Below are 16,289 nucleotides of genomic sequence, written 5' to 3' on the forward strand. Positions count from 1 at the left end.
AAGTGGTAAAAGGTGGCAAATATCAATGACAGCAGGGTGTTGCGGAGATTGTGAGGCTGGCGGTGGCATATTGGTGCTGAAAAGGACAATGTCAGGAGTGGGATTTGAACCCACGCCCCTAGAAAGGGACCAGAAATCACCAGGCTTAAACGAGGCAAGGAAACACACTCCTTGAGTCTGGCGCCTTAGACCACTCGGCCATCCTGACAAGTTGCTGCTGTGTCCGCAGCTTTTGCACTGTGTGCTGCTTATTCTGTACTCGAACTGGCCTGGAGCACACCCATTTCATTTGTGCACAATCAGGCCACAACCATCAATACATCACACCTGTTTCAACAGGCAGTGGCAAACATTCACCCTTCCCGCACCATAAACAATTTTCAGGCACGCTGCATCTGTACGCCAAGAACATTTTACATCATTTTCAAAAACATCTCACTCACTTTTCCATCGACAGCTTCAACAAACCCAAGCAACGCAGCTACCATCCAAAACACACCACAATCCAAACATCTTTCCCAATTCACATTTTACACTCTCATTCCCAGACCTTTCTTTCATTCTCAACACATTCACGCGAGACATCTGTGAAGCCTGCTCCCCACACAATGAACAGCATGTCCTCATCTTGCCGGGTGTAAACTGTGGCTAGTGGCATTCGTCTGAATATTTTGCCTTGAAAGTCCCAACATTCATGGGCCACAATTCTGGCTAATCTGTGCCTCTGATATGGGAGTGACTTGAAATGTCAGCATCTCTGGCTACCTTGCAAGGAATCGCCAAAGTAAGGCAGTTGAATTCAGTTGTGTTTGTTCACAAGATGTCGCATTCTTGGACACTGTTGGCCCGTTGCTGAGAAGCAGCAGTGTGCGCAATGGGATTGAAAGGTAGATTGGTGGAAAGCAATAAGGAATGCAAGGTGGGAACAATGTTCTTTGCTGCCTGTGTAATGTAATCTGCATGTTTGAGCGCAGCAGTGTGATTGGGTGCAGAATGTTTGAGAGAGGCATGTTAGTTTTCAATCTTTGTATGTGAATGATACGGTTTGCATTGTTGATTTGCAAATGACGTTGAAGTCGGAAAAGGTGAATGTCAGGAGTGGGATTTGAACCCACGACCCTTGAAAGGGACCAGAAATCATCAAGTCCTCAACGGCTGCTTAAGTCTGGCGCCTTAGACCACTCGGCCATCCTGACAACTTATTTGTGCAGCTGCTGTTTTCCACTGTGTGCTACGTATTCTGCATTCTAGCTGGCCTGGAGCACACCCAATCCATTTTTGCACAAACAACCACAACCATTAATTCAGCGCAACGGATTGAAGTGGCGGTGTCGATCATTCTCCTTTGCTGCACCGCAAACAATCTTCAGCCACACACCTTTCTTTGATTCCCAAGACATTAACGTGTTATATCTGCAAAGCCCGCTCGTCACACAATGAACAGCATTTCTTCATCCTGGACATTGAAAGAGGTGAACATGCACCCGTGGCCGGTGGCATTGATCGAACCATTTCCACCTGATATTCCCAACCTTCAAAGGCATCAATTCTGGATAATCTGTGCCTGTGATAAGTGAATCTCTTGAAATCTCCAGAGTGCATCTCTGGTGTCCTTGCAAAGAATTGCCAAGTTAGGCATGAATTTAGTTGTCATTGTTCACAAGATGTCACATTCTTGGACATTGTTGATCCATTGCATCTGTTGGTCCATTGCAGCATGGTGCGCCATGGGATAGAAAGGTGGAGTGGTTGAAAGCAATGTGGAATGCTGCAGCGAGGTGGGAACAATGCTTTGCTAAATGCGCTGCCTGTGAAATGTAATCTGCATGTTGGATTGGAGCATGCGATTGTGTGCATGATATTTGAGAGAGGCATGTTAGGTTTCAAGTTGTGTTGTTTTTATTTGTAAATAAATGAAGTGGTAAAAGGTGGCAAATATCAATGACAGCAGGGTGTTGCGGAGATTGTGAGGCTGGCGGTGGCATATTGGTGCTGAAAAGGACAATGTCAGGAGTGGGATTTGAACCCACGCCCCTAGAAAGGGACCAGAAATCACCAGGCTTAAACGAGGCAAGGAAACACACTCCTTGAGTCTGGCGCCTTAGACCACTCGGCCATCCTGACAAGGTGCTGCTGTGTCCGCAGCTTTTGCACTGTGTGCTGCTTATTCTGTACTCGAACTGGCCTGGAGCACACCCATTTCATTTGTGCACAATCAGGCCACAACCATCAATACATCACACCTGTTTCAACAGGCAGTGGCAAACATTCACCCTTCCCGCACCATAAACAATTTTCAGGCACGCTGCATCTGTACGCCAAGAACATTTTACATCATTTTCAAAAACATCTCACTCACTTTTCCATCGACAGCTTCAACAAACCCAAGCAACGCAGCTGCCATCCAAAACACACCACAATCCAAACATCTTTCCCAATTCACATTTTACACTCTCATTCCCAGACCTTTCTTTCATTCTCAACACATTCACGCGAGACATCTGTCAAGCCTGCTCCCCACACAATGAACAGCATGTCCTCATCTTGCCGGGTGTAAACTGTGGCTAGTGGCATTCGTCTGAATATTTTGCCTTGAAAGTCCCAACATTCATGGGCCACAATTCTGGCTAATCTGTGCCTCTGATATGGGAGTGACTTGAAATGTCAGCATCTCTGGCTACCTTGCAAGGAATCGCCAAAGTAAGGCAGTTGAATTCAGTTGTGTTTGTTCACAAGATGTCGCATTCTTGGACACTGTTGGCCCGTTGCTGAGAAGCAGCAGTGTGCGCAATGGGATTGAAAGGTAGATTGGTGGAAAGCAATAAGGAATGCAAGGTGGGAACAATGTTCTTTGCTGCCTGTGTAATGTAATCTGCATGTTTGAGCGCAGCAGTGTGATTGGGTGCAGAATGTTTGAGAGAGGCATGTTAGTTTTCAATCTTTGTATGTGAATGATACGGTTTGCATTGTTGATTTGCAAATGACGTTGAAGTCGGAAAAGGTGAATGTCAGGAGTGGGATTTGAACCCACGACCCTTGAAAGGGACCAGAAATCATCAAGTCCTCAACGGCTGCTTAAGTCTGGCGCCTTAGACCACTCGGCCATCCTGACAACTTATTTGCTCAGCTGCTGTTTTCCACTGTGTGCTACGTATTCTGCATTCTAGCTGGCCTGGAGCTAACCCAATCCATTTTTGCACAAACAACCACAACCATTAATTCAGCGCAACGGATTGAAGTGGCGGTGTCGATCATTCTCCTTTGCTGCACCGCAAACAATCTTCAGCCACACACCTTTCTTTGATTCCCAAGACATTAACGTGTTATATCTGCAAAGCCCGCTCGTCACACAATGAACAGCATTTCTTCATCCTGGACATTGAAAGAGGTGAACATGCACCCGTGGCCGGTGGCATTGATCGAACCATTTCCACCTGATATTCCCAACCTTCAAAGGCATCAATTCTGGATAATCTGTGCCTGTGATAAGTGAATCTCTTGAAATCTCCAGAGTGCATCTCTGGTGTCCTTGCAAAGAATTGCCAAGTTAGGCATGAATTTAGTTGTCATTGTTCACAAGATGTCACATTCTTGGACATTGTTGATCCATTGCATCTGTTGGTCCATTGCAGCATGGTGCGCCATGGGATAGAAAGGTGGAGTGGTTGAAAGCAATGTGGAATGCTGCAGCGAGGTGGGAACAATGCTTTGCTAAATGCGCTGCCTGTGAAATGTAATCTGCATGTTGGATTGGAGCATGCGATTGTGTGCATGATATTTGAGAGAGGCATGTTAGGTTTCAAGTTGTGTTGTTTTTATTTGTAAATAAATGAAGTGGTAAAAGGTGGCAAATATCAATGACAGCAGGGTGTTGCGGAGATTGTGAGGCTGGCGGTGGCATATTGGTGCTGAAAAGGACAATGTCAGGAGTGGGATTTGAACCCACGCCCCTAGAAAGGGACCAGAAATCACCAGGCTTAAACGAGGCAAGGAAACACACTCCTTGAGTCTGGCGCCTTAGACCACTCGGCCATCCTGACAAGTTGCTACTATGTCCACAGCTTTTGCATTGTGTGCTGCTTATTCTGTACTCGAACTGGCCTGGAGCACACCCATTTCATTTGTGCACAATCAGGCCACAACCATCAATACATCACACCTGTTTCAACAGGCAGTGGCAAACATTCACCCTTCCCGCACCATAAACAATTTTCAGGCACGCTGCATCTGTACGCCAAGAACATTTTACATCATTTTCAAAAACATCTCACTCACTTTTCCATCGACAGTTTCAACAAACCCAAGCAACGCAGCTGCCATCCAAAACACACCACAATCCAAACATCTTTCCCAATTCACATTTTACACTCTCATTCCCAGACCTTTCTTTCATTCTCAACACATTCACGCGAGACATCTGTCAAGCCTGCTCCCCACACAATGAACAGCATGTCCTCATCTTGCCGGGTGTAAACTGTGGCTAGTGGCATTCGTCTGAATATTTTGCCTTGAAAGTCCCAACATTCATGGGCCACAATTCTGGCTAATCTGTGCCTCTGATATGGGAGTGACTTGAAATGTCAGCATCTCTGGCTACCTTGCAAGGAATCGCCAAAGTAAGGCAGTTGAATTCAGTTGTGTTTGTTCACAAGATGTCGCATTCTTGGACACTGTTGGCCCGTTGCTGAGAAGCAGCAGTGTGCGCAATGGGATTGAAAGGTAGATTGGTGGAAAGCAATAAGGAATGCAAGGTGGGAACAATGTTCTTTGCTGCCTGTGTAATGTAATCTGCATGTTTGAGCGCAGCAGTGTGATTGGGTGCAGAATGTTTGAGAGAGGCATGTTAGTTTTCAATCTTTGTATGTGAATGATACGGTTTGCATTGTTGATTTGCAAATGACGTTGAAGTCGGAAAAGGTGAATGTCAGGAGTGGGATTTGAACCCACGACCCTTGAAAGGGACCAGAAATCATCAAGTCCTCAACGGCTGCTTAAGTCTGGCGCCTTAGACCACTCGGCCATCCTCACAACTTATTTGTGCAGCTGCTGTTTTCCACTGTGTGCTACGTATTCTGCATTCTAGCTGGCCTGGAGCACACCCAATCCATTTTTGCACAAACAACCACAACCATTAATTCAGCGCAACGGATTGAAGTGGCGGTGTCGATCATTCTCCTTTGCTGCACCGCAAACAATCTTCAGCCACACACCTTTCTTTGATTCCCAAGACATTAAAGTGTTATATCTGCAAAGCCCGCTCGTCACACAATGAACAGCATTTCTTCATCCTGGACATTGAAAGAGGTGAACATGCACCCGTGGCCGGTGGCATTGATCGAACCATTTCCACCTGATATTCCCAACCTTCAAAGGCATCAATTCTGGATAATCTGTGCCTGTGATAAGTGAATCTCTTGAAATCTCCAGAGTGCATCTCTGGTGTCCTTGCAAAGAATTGCCAAGTTAGGCATGAATTTAGTTGTCATTGTTCACAAGATGTCACATTCTTGGACATTGTTGATCCATTGCATCTGTTGGTCCATTGCAGCATGGTGCGCCATGGGATAGAAAGGTGGAGTGGTTGAAAGCAATGTGGAATGCTGCAGCGAGGTGGGAACAATGCTTTGCTAAATGCGCTGCCTGTGAAATGTAATCTGCATGTTGGATTGGAGCATGCGATTGTGTGCATGATATTTGAGAGAGGCATGTTAGGTTTCAAGTTGTGTTGTTTTTATTTGTAAATAAATGAAGTGGTAAAAGGTGGCAAATATCAATGACAGCAGGGTGTTGCGGAGATTGTGAGTGGCATTTTGGTGCTGAAAAGGACAATGTCAGGAGTGGGATTTGAACCCACGCCCCTAGAAAGGGACCAGAAATCACCAGGCTTAAACGAGGCAAGGAAACACACTCCTTGAGTCTGGCGCCTTAGACCACTCGGCCATCCTGACAAGTTGCTACTGTGTCCACAGCTTTTGCACTGTGTGCTGCTTATTCTGTACTCGAACTGGCCTGGAGCACACCCATTTCATTTGTGCACAATCAGGCCACAACCATCAATACATCACACCTGTTTCAACAGGCAGTGGCAAACATTCACCCTTCCCGCACCATAAACAATTTTCAGGCACGCTGCATCTGTACGCCAAGAACATTTTACATCATTTTCAAAAACATCTCACTCACTTTTCCATCGACAGCTTCAACAAACCCAAGCAACGCAGCTGCCATCCAAAACACACCACAATCCAAACATCTTTCCCAATTCACATTTTACACTCTCATTCCCAGACCTTTCTTTCATTCTCAACACATTCACGCGAGACATCTGTGAAGCCTGCTCCCCACACAATGAACAGCATGTCCTCATCTTGCCGGGTGTAAACTGTGGCTAGTGGCATTCGTCTGAATATTTTGCCTTGAAAGTCCCAACATTCATGGGCCACAATTCTGGCTAATCTGTGCCTCTGATATGGGAGTGACTTGAAATGTCAGCATCTCTGGCTACCTTGCAAGGAATCGCCAAAGTAAGGCAGTTGAATTCAGTTGTGTTTGTTCACAAGATGTCGCATTCTTGGACACTGTTGGCCCGTTGCTGAGAAGCAGCAGTGTGCGCAATGGGATTGAAAGGTAGATTGGTGGAAAGCAATAAGGAATGCAAGGTGGGAACAATGTTCTTTGCTGCCTGTGTAATGTAATCTGCATGTTTGAGCGCAGCAGTGTGATTGGGTGCAGAATGTTTGAGAGAGGAATGTTAGTTTTCAATCTTTGTATGTGAATGATACGGTTTGCATTGTTGATTTGCAAATGACGTTGAAGTCGGAAAAGGTGAATGTCAGGAGTGGGATTTGAACCCACTACCCTTGAAAGGGACCAGAAATCATCAAGTCCTCAACGGCTGCTTAAGTCTGGCGCCTTAGACCACTCGGCCATCCTCACAACTTATTGGTGCAGCTGCTGTTTTCCACAGTGTGCTACGTATTCTGCATTCTCGCTGGCCTGGAGCACACCCAATCCATTTTTGCACAAACAACCACAACCATTAATTCAGCGCAACGGATTGAAGTGGCGGTGTCGATCATTCTCCTTTGCTGCACCGCAAACAATCTTCAGCCACACACCTTTCTTTGATTCCCAAGACATTAACGTGTTATATCTGCAAAGCCCGCTCGTCACACAATGAACAGCATTTCTTCATCCTGGACATTGAAAGAGGTGAACATGCACCCGTGGCCGGTGGCATTGATCGAACCATTTCCACCTGATATTCCCAACCTTCAAAGGCATCAATTCTGGATAATCTGTGCCTGTGATAAGTGAATCTCTTGAAATCTCCAGAGTGCATCTCTGATGTCCTTGCAAAGAATTGCCAAGTTAGGCATGAATTTAGTTGTCATTGTTCACAAGATGTCACATTCTTGGACATTGTTGATCCATTGCATCTGTTGGTCCATTGCAGCATGGTGCGCCATGGGATAGAAAGGTGGAGTGGTTGAAAGCAATGTGGAATGCTGCAGCGAGGTGGGAACAATGCTTTGCTAAATGCGCTGCCTGTGAAATGTAATGTAGAGGGTGCCATCTCTGCTACTCCACTACTGGGCCGATATCTGGGGTTTGAGTATCTGTGTGTGTCTCTCTCCAGCTGGCACTGAAACTTCAGAGGCCAGGGGATGCCGCACTGGGACACCTCCACGGAAGAGAGCACTGAATCAAGCCTGCCGTTTATCCCTAACCGGAAGCCTGAGGCTTATATCACACAGATCTCCAGACCCCTACCAATGCCCAGGTGATTCTCTCTCTTGCCGGTGGTGCAACACCCACCCGGTTCCTACTTCGCTGGAGTAGCTTTCCCAAGAGAGAGAATAGGACACTGCTGTTTATTACCTAACCAGCAGCCTGTCCTGAGTGAATCGCTCAAGATGACCCTAGATTCTTGAACCCGGAATTAAGGTGAGGAATATTTTAACAATGACTTGGTCAGAGATCGCTGGTGAGAGATTGAAGAATTTAAACGACTCCAATTATCAGCAAATCAAGGTTTATTGCAAAACCCAGGTCAAAATCATCAAACAGAAGAAATTATAATAAAATCTTAAACTCTAACACAAACTAAGTCTATTCAGAAAGTACTATAACGGACACAACGAAAAATCTTATTGTTACACAGTTTTAGCAATGACACAGAACACAAATCAAGTCCCCTTCCCCAAAGCCTCAACCACTATCAAGGTCAAGGGAGTTTCGCAAGCTGCTGCAGGGTACTTACAGTCAAAGGTGGAGAGGTCAAGCCAAGAGTGGAGAGGTCGAGCCAAGAGCCCCTCAATCCAAACACAGCCCCTTTTATATCCGTTTTACCAGGCTTTTTCCTGTGTTCGGCCAGCCCCTTTTGCATTGAATTGGTAAGGTTTAAAGTTCCCGCTGGTCCCGCCCCCTTTGAGCCGGTCAGAGCTGTCGACTTCCGGGTTTTCCTCCTCCTTTGCGTTGTATCAGTCCAAGTTTAAAGTTCCCGCTGGTCCCGCCCCCTTTGAGCCGGTCAGAGCTGTCGACTTCCGGGTTTTCCTCGCAGGTCCGCTCCTTCCAGCCAGGCAGACCTGCCGCGATTTGAATTTGGCGCCGACTCCGCCCCCTCCTCCCAGTGAGTTCCTGCCGGTGGCTTCTGTCAAGATTGGAGTACCTCCCCCAGGTCCGCCTCCAACTTGGTTTTTTCTACCGTTTATCTTCAAGGGGCTTTTCCAGCGCAATATACTGAGCCCAGACAGTCTGCTTTTTAGGATAACAAGGTTAAGCTCTCTTGTGAAGATTTTCAAAAGTCTTCCAGCTGCTCCGGAGATGGCTGCTATTCTCACCTTGCTATGTTGATGGGGTGTTAATTGGATTCTGCTCTGGTGGAGGCCAGGTCATTTACATCTGCATGGGGCTATGACCATCCCATTGTCCTGCTTGCAGGCAGGCCCCCTGTGTATTCCCGTGCCCCTTTGTCTGTGTTTTGATCTTATCTCGTTGTCTGGCTCCTTCTTCCTTGTAGCTCCTAGGGGGGGGTTTGTAAATACCTATGCCCCTACTCAGCTCAGCGGACCAAGCCTGCTGGGAAATCTGGTTACGTTCTCTTGGCTGAAAAGTCAGTTTACAGTCTCTGGGTTTTATTCTTGGGCAGTCCAAAAAGGGCCGAATTGCCCGAAAACCTTACAGATGCCCCTTCGATACGTCCCTACCTGCTTGGACCGTATCGACACAGGTGAAGGGCAATCATTTCCTTTTGTGTGGACCGTAGGCCCCCCCCCCAACACCATGCGAAACTACAAGTCCCAAGACAGTTCCCTTAATCTAGGCTACCCCTGGTTTCAATGAAAGGGAAAGACAAGACCATACTTAATTCAAACACACAGTAACATACACACATTTCACCGGAACCCCAAACGTAAGGGTCCCTGTACATATATCACAATCAAGTAACTGAAACCCGCGAATCCATACAATTATTTACATGTGACTCTATTTATTACACGACGGCTTCTCTTTTGTGGGCTGCACTCCGCGTCTTCCCAAAAGCCCGTTGAAGGCTCTTCATTTTCCCCAGTCGTCGATACCTGCAGCTGAGGCAACATAAATATAAAACTACGAATACTTGTAATACCACTAACAAGTGGGAGGCTATTCGGATCCAGGCTGGGATCACAATCCATGATCCCATGTTCCACCAGTCAGGGGCTTTGATATCTGTTATTTCGTGATCAATGTTGTGGGTTTTTTGCTCTAAGGAGAAAAAGTGTCTTTGTGAAACTTCCACAGCTTGTAATAATACCTTTAGGTCTTCCTGGACCGGGGGAATATCGTACCCAAAACGGGCCACATATTCTAGTAAGTTAGTAGTGTTTTCCCGTACCGAGAGGTGAACTGAGGAGGGTTGTGGAATGGGCAGTATTCGTTGCTGTGCCACCTGGACCTCTGCCTTGGGTTTAAAACAGAAGCTGCTGTGCAGTATCGGACACCACTGCTGTGGCCCATGTTGATACTGCTGGGCTCCAGTGGTTACACAGTATGTCCCACTTCCTATATATGCCACCTGGGGCTGGACATGGCTCGCTGCCATCGCCTCCATGGTGCAGTTTATAGGTTCTGCCCCAACAGTCCTGAACCCGCACTGAGGTCGCGCCTCAGTGCCCAGGTGCTGAGGGCACAGGATCACCTGCGCTCCTCGGCTCCGACAGCCCGAGAGGTCAATGCCTGCCACAGCTCGCTCCCGCACTATGACATATGGCGGGACCTTTCCAAAACGAATGTGTACCCCCCCACGAATGACCCCCACATTCTCCACTCGGTACAGCGGCACCGGCCGTGCTGAACTTCCCAAGATTGGGATTCTTACGATGACCCCCAAGATTGTGTGGTTTGATCTCCCACAATCAACCGGTACCGGGTATGCCTCTGAGGCTGCACGGAGCTGGCAAGGACTCAAAACCCTGTGGAATGGGTGCAGCGCTGCCAAGTGCCTGTTGCTAATCCACGAGGGGACCTGACCCTGTCTCAGGTCCTCCAGATTACTCCTCCCCTCTCCTAGCAACCAGGCCCCATACAGCCCACACGCTTCATTCTGGGCAGCCTGATCCGATGAATTTCGATCTTCTTTAATTAGCGCGTTAATGGCTTTTGCATGCTCTTCCAATTGCGCGATTATCTCCTTTAGATGGAGGGTCATTGCCACCTCCTCGTGCAAACCCGACCGCACTACTGTGTTCTCATCTCTCAACACTTTTCTCAGCTGGCCTTTTAGCTGATTGATTTGCAAGGCCAGCTCCACAGTATCCATACTGTTGACAATGGATGTCCCCGTATTGAAGGCAGTGAAACCATCATTGACCAGCCCTCTACGTTGCCGGCTGGAGTCCCCATTAAATTCCCCTGCCCCATGATACAAATCTTCCACTTCAATGTCCCCAAAATCCAAATTGTGGAATTTCTGGAACATGTCCTTCAGCAGCGCCTGATACAATAGTTCAGTCTTGCGAGGGCACCACGCAGGTAACTTCACCTCGGTTAGATTTAGCACCACCGAGGCAACCGCGTAATGTACCCCCTGATATAATAGTTTCTTTGTGGGGACGAGCAGCAAACCATTTTCGGGCCCCCGGGTGGTGATTGGACAGTTGTGAGGGTCGATTGGTTGGGCTGTGGGTAGGGGCCTCTTTACCTGAACCAGCAGTTCGGTAGCTCTCACGGTTTCTTCCCCCCCGGGGGTTACACATCCCTTCCCATTATGGTCCCAATTTATCCCATGCCCGGCGTCTTGCCACCACCTCACAAAGGTGATTGATGCCCCTTGTGGACATGCCTTGGCCGACCCCCACAAACATAAATAAATGCCCTGGTCGGAAGCCCACCACTTATCCCAGCAAACGGTGATCCTACCCGGTGACCCCGTGATGGTCCGGTAGGTGTTGTTGTCCAGGCGTTCCCAGTCCGAGGACCGATCCCTCATGTCCAGGCTCAGCTTCCTGAGCCACCACCATCTCCCCAAAGGAACGTCCCCCTCACAGGTTAAACACACCCGCCTGCCCTCAGTCACCCTAACCCGGTCAGTCGCCACCTGTATCTCCTCGCAGAGTACAGAGGCCTCTCCATAGGTGAAGCTCTGGTGGCTGGAGTACCTGGTCGAGTTCGACCCCAGCCACCCAGGCCACCTCCCCAGGTGTGAGTAGCGGGCCTGCTCTGTGGCCACCTGGTTTCCCTGTCCGGTAGTGACAAGAGGGGCTCTGCCGCCAGAGCACCCATAGACAAAGGACTCTTCTGTCTCGCCTCTGCGTAGTTCTCCCGGTCCCACCATCGCCAAGATCAGCAAACTCCACATCGTCGGGTGCCCCATCTGTAAAAGAGACAAAACACATCCTTGCCTCTACAGAACTGCCTACCTTAAAGTGCATGGGTTCTATCCGGCGGCAGCAGCAGCTTCCGCTTTGAAGTTGTGAAATCAACATGAAATTGCCGCAGACTGTCTGTGGATCTGTGTCCACAGCCCGGCTCCACCAGGGTCCTAGTGCCTGCTGCTATCCGGCGGCAGCAGCAGCTCCCGCTTTGAAGTTGCCGCAGCCTGTCTGTGGTTCTGTGTTCACAGCCCGGCTCCACCAGGGTCCTAGTGCCTGCTGCTCCATCATTATACCATTGCACTAGGCGCTTCTGTGATCCCACGATCCTAAATAACCCACACACCACTAAACACTAATTAGAACTAACAGGGGGGAAATGCTATATACAATGCCACCCGTCTCCGGGTGGCCAAATTAAAACTGGGCCCCGCTATACTGGGGCAGTTCACCTGTTTGGACCAACGGCTCGGGCCAGACCGTCCCCTCCCGGGGGTTCGGGCTGCCCCTTGCCTCTCCTTCCCCAACAGGGTTCGGTGATCCCTCAGCGCTCCCTTCTACTCGGGCCCCCTTACTGCGGGACCGGGTTCTAGGGAGGTGTGATGGGGACCATCTTACCGGGGGCTTGGAGACCCGATTGCTCCTTCGTCCCCTGACTGGTTCCCAAGCCCAAGGTGATACCTCCACTTCCTCCGCCTCCTTAGCCTCTATACTAAGGCAGGCTACCTGACCCACAGGTAAGGGCTTGGGAATCGTTACTGTCCCTGGGCTGGGTGCTTGCAGCACTGTCGGTTTCTTTGGGACTGCCCCTTCGGGACAGCACCTTGTCACCGGTTGTGTGACCGTGGAGTCAGGGACCTCCCCCACCGTCGTTAATTCTACGGGGGGTTTCTCCACTACCACCCCCAGTCTTCCCCCCACCTTGCTCTTTCTTGTCCTTATGGGGTGGAACAATTTAAATTGACTGATGTGGCGTTCGCATGGGTCCCACCTTAAGGGATTTAAACTGCAAATAGCCGCTGAGGAAGCCTCCAGAATGGGACCCTGCACCTGGACCGGACCAGGGTCTGGGGCTAGAACTACCCCTGCGCTCCCTTTTTCCTGAGGCTGCTCCCTGGGTAGTCATACGGGTTCTTGTGGTGTGGGTGCGGGCAGGCCCTGGCCCGTTGCCATTGCCACCTGTCCTGAGCCTTGCAAAAGGGCTAAAATTTTACTTACCTCGATGGTTAACGGGGCAGTTGCTCCTGCCGCCGGGGTCTGACTCTCTACTGCGGGAGCCCTCTCCTGCTTGCTAGGGTTTTTACATTCCTTCTTGAAATGCCCGGCCTTCCCACACCCGTAGCATACCGGTTTCTTGTCGGAGGTCCGGGTGCCCTCATGCTTCCACTCTCTCTTAGGGGCTGCTGGCACGATTTCGTGCACCTTACCCTTAAGGGGCTTTTCCTCACTCCTTTCCCCATTGCGATATGCAAGGGTGAGTTTTCTAAGGACCTCTGCCTCATTAAGGTCCGGACTCTGCGGGTCGAACCAGTGTTCGGCCTTTGCCCTAACGTGAGGGAGACAGTTAGCTACGAGGGTCTTCAGCCAGTGGGCTGTTCTCTCATCTAAATTCTGCCTATCCGCGGGAGTCCCACACGCCTCCACATAGACTGTCCACAGCCTGTCTGCGAACATATTTGGCGATTCCCCTAGCTGCTGCTTGGTTTCCCCCACCCTCATGAAAGGGCTACCCAGATTCAAGCCCATTGCCTCCAGAACAGCAGTCCGTGCTGCCACCCATGTGTCAGGTCGTCCCCCATTCCCGGAGGTCACTGCCCTGCATAGTTGGGGATCTAGGGTCATCAGGAGCATCCTTATTTGCTCCCCCTCGTCGCAGTCATTAATGCTGGCTGCCTGCTCCACCTCCATAAAATGAAGCGACGGATCCCCTTTTGGAGTTAGCCTGGGAACGTGGGCCACCATCCCCCTGAGCGCGGATGCCCCATGAGGAATGATAATGTCGCCCTCAACCAGTCCCCTATCTGCCAGCCCCGCCGGGGGACCATACCTTCTCTGCCTGACAGGGCACATCCGCCCTACCTGGGGTTCCTGCTCCTCCTCCCCACTGTCCAGCTCTCCTGCCCCGTTGGGTAGCCCCCCTGTCCCCGGGCTAACTACCCATATAGGAGACGCCGCTATCTGGGGATACACCACTGACCCCCCTTGGACCTGCCCCTGACCGGGCGGTCCAAACCCTACCTGCTGACCCGGCCCCATCACAGGCATCCCAGGCAGCGGTCTGTCCCCATCCCATGGGGACCCACATACGAAACCAGGCGGACACGCTGCCAGCTGGGGGTACCCTGCCGACCCCCCTTGGACTTGCCCCTGAACGTGCAGTCCGATCCCCCCCTGCCGACCCGGACACAATCCCGGTGCCTCAGGAGGCGGTCTATTCCCCTTGGCCTTTGGGGAATCATCCGCTGCGAGGAGCACCTTGCCCCTAGGGAACCCCCCTGGACCTACCAGGTGTATCTGTCCCCTGAACTTGGACAAGGTCTCCTCCAACTCCGTTATTCGTGCCTGGCACGGCCCATGAGCACAGTCCCCTACTTCCTCGCGAGCCACTCGGTACGCTGCCTGGATGTCCCGGTACTTCCCCTCCAGCTTCCTACACTGCTCTGTACTCCGAGCATAGAGTTCCTGGAGCCTCCGTTCCTTTTCTTTACCCTCCACTATCTGGCAGTGGAGATAGTCCTTCTCGCACCGGTTAGACTCGCTTTCCTGTAGGCTGCCCCGTTTAATTTCTGCCAATTCCTCCCGCAGTCGTTCCGCTGCGCTAGCGCTATCCCCTGCGCTGGCCCTCACTTCTCCCAACTCCTGCTCTAATTCTTCGACCCTTTGCTCTGTTTTGACTACCTGCTGGGACAGGCAGACCAGCCAAACTGCCTTCTCCAAGTGCCTTTTGTGCGCCTTACTTTCTGTCCATGCAGCCGCTGCCATTACCGGTTGCTCCGCATTGATTAGTTCTGAGACCCAAGGTTTGGTGAGGTTGACCTTTTGCCACATATACGAGAAGATTCTCTCCTCCATTTTACTTCGTTCCCTCACCCCCTCTGCCAAGTCACATACTCCACGCCACCGGGGTCCTGCCGCGGTCGCCATTGTAGAGGGTGCCATCTCTGCTACTCCACTACTGGGCCGATATCTGGGGTTTGAGTATCTGTGTGTGTCTCTCTCCAGCTGGCACTGAAACTTCAGAGGCCAGGGGATGCCGCACTGGGACACCTCCACGGAAGAGAACACTGAATCAAGCCTGCCGTTTATCCCTAACCGGAAGCCTGAGGCTTATATCACACAGATCTCCAGACCCCTACCAATGCCCAGGTGATTCTCTCTCTTGCCGGTGGTGCAACACCCACCCGGTTCCTACTTCGCTGGAGTAGCTTTCCCAAGAGAGAGAATAGGACACTGTTGTTTATTACCTAACCAGCAGCCTGTCCTGAGTGAATCGCTCAAGATGACCCTAGATTCTTGAACCCGGAATTAAGGTGAGGAATATTTTAACAATGACTTGGTCAGAGATCGCTGGTGAGAGATTGAAGAATTTAAACGACTCCAATTATCAGCAAATCAAGGTTTATTGCAAAACCCAGGTCAAAATCATCAAACAGAAGAAATTATAATAAAATCTTAAACTCTAACACAAACTAAGTCTATTCAGAAAGTACTATAACGGACACAACGAAAAATCTTATTGTTACACAGTTTTAGCAATGACACAGAACACAAATCAAGTCCCCTTCCCCAAAGCCTCAACCACTATCAAGGTCAAGGGAGTTTCGCAAGCTGCTGCAGGGTACTTACAGTCAAAGGTGGAGAGGTCAAGCCAAGAGTGGAGAGGTCGAGCCAAGAGCCCCTCAATCCAAACACAGCCCCTTTTATATCCGTTTTACCAGGCTTTTTCCTGTGTTCGGCCAGCCCCTTTTGCATTGAATTGGTAAGGTTTAAAGTTCCCGCTGGTCCCGCCCCCTTTGAGCCGGTCAGAGCTGTCGACTTCCGGGTTTTCCTCCTCCTTTGCGTTGTATCAGTCCAAGTTTAAAGTTCCCGCTGGTCCCGCCCCCTTTGAGCCGGTCAGAGCTGTCGACTTCCGGGTTTTCCTCCCCCTTTGCGTTGTATCAGTCCAAGTTTAAAGTTCCCGCTGGTCCCGCCCCCTTTGAGCCGGTCAGAGCTGTTCGCTTCCGGGTTTCCTCGCAGGTCCGCTCCTTCCAGCCAGGCAGACCTGCCGCGATTTGAATTTGGCGCCGACTCCGCCCCCTCCTCCCAGTGAGTTCCTGCCGGTGGCTTCTGTCAAGATTGGAGTACCTCCCCCAGGTCCGCCTCCAACTTGGTTTTTTCTACCGTTTATCTTCAAGGGGCTTTTCCAGCGCAATATACTGAGCCCAGACAGTCTGC

The 16,289-nt window shown here is 50.1% G+C and overlaps 8 non-coding genes across 8 annotated transcripts; all 8 read right to left on the reverse strand.

Annotated features, from left to right (window-relative positions):
* Positions 1-89: 89 nt before the first annotated feature.
* Positions 90-208, reverse strand: trnal-caa (transfer RNA leucine (anticodon CAA)). The gene is made up of 2 exons: positions 171-208; positions 90-135 (listed from the first exon to the last, which is right to left on the reverse strand). It is a non-coding gene; the product is annotated as a tRNA-Leu (tRNA).
* Positions 209-1,090: 882 nt separating this feature from the next.
* Positions 1,091-1,196, reverse strand: trnal-uaa (transfer RNA leucine (anticodon UAA)). Its single transcript has 2 exons — positions 1,159-1,196; positions 1,091-1,136 (listed from the first exon to the last, which is right to left on the reverse strand). It is a non-coding gene; the product is annotated as a tRNA-Leu (tRNA).
* Positions 1,197-2,005: 809 nt separating this feature from the next.
* On the reverse strand, positions 2,006-2,124 carry trnal-caa (transfer RNA leucine (anticodon CAA)). The gene is made up of 2 exons: positions 2,087-2,124; positions 2,006-2,051 (listed from the first exon to the last, which is right to left on the reverse strand). It is a non-coding gene; the product is annotated as a tRNA-Leu (tRNA).
* An 882-nt stretch (positions 2,125-3,006) lies between these two features.
* Positions 3,007-3,112, reverse strand: trnal-uaa (transfer RNA leucine (anticodon UAA)). The gene is made up of 2 exons: positions 3,075-3,112; positions 3,007-3,052 (listed from the first exon to the last, which is right to left on the reverse strand). It is a non-coding gene; the product is annotated as a tRNA-Leu (tRNA).
* An 809-nt stretch (positions 3,113-3,921) lies between these two features.
* Positions 3,922-4,040, reverse strand: trnal-caa (transfer RNA leucine (anticodon CAA)). Its single transcript has 2 exons — positions 4,003-4,040; positions 3,922-3,967 (listed from the first exon to the last, which is right to left on the reverse strand). It is a non-coding gene; the product is annotated as a tRNA-Leu (tRNA).
* An 882-nt stretch (positions 4,041-4,922) lies between these two features.
* trnal-uaa (transfer RNA leucine (anticodon UAA)) lies at positions 4,923-5,028 on the reverse strand. The gene is made up of 2 exons: positions 4,991-5,028; positions 4,923-4,968 (listed from the first exon to the last, which is right to left on the reverse strand). It is a non-coding gene; the product is annotated as a tRNA-Leu (tRNA).
* Positions 5,029-5,829: 801 nt separating this feature from the next.
* Positions 5,830-5,948, reverse strand: trnal-caa (transfer RNA leucine (anticodon CAA)). The gene is made up of 2 exons: positions 5,911-5,948; positions 5,830-5,875 (listed from the first exon to the last, which is right to left on the reverse strand). It is a non-coding gene; the product is annotated as a tRNA-Leu (tRNA).
* Positions 5,949-6,830: 882 nt separating this feature from the next.
* trnal-uaa (transfer RNA leucine (anticodon UAA)) lies at positions 6,831-6,936 on the reverse strand. The gene is made up of 2 exons: positions 6,899-6,936; positions 6,831-6,876 (listed from the first exon to the last, which is right to left on the reverse strand). It is a non-coding gene; the product is annotated as a tRNA-Leu (tRNA).
* Positions 6,937-16,289: the final 9,353 nt, after the last annotated feature.

The sequence above is a fragment of the Scyliorhinus torazame genome, chromosome 1 (genome assembly GCF_047496885.1).
Source record: "Scyliorhinus torazame isolate Kashiwa2021f chromosome 1, sScyTor2.1, whole genome shotgun sequence".
NCBI lineage: Eukaryota > Metazoa > Chordata > Chondrichthyes > Carcharhiniformes > Scyliorhinidae > Scyliorhinus > Scyliorhinus torazame.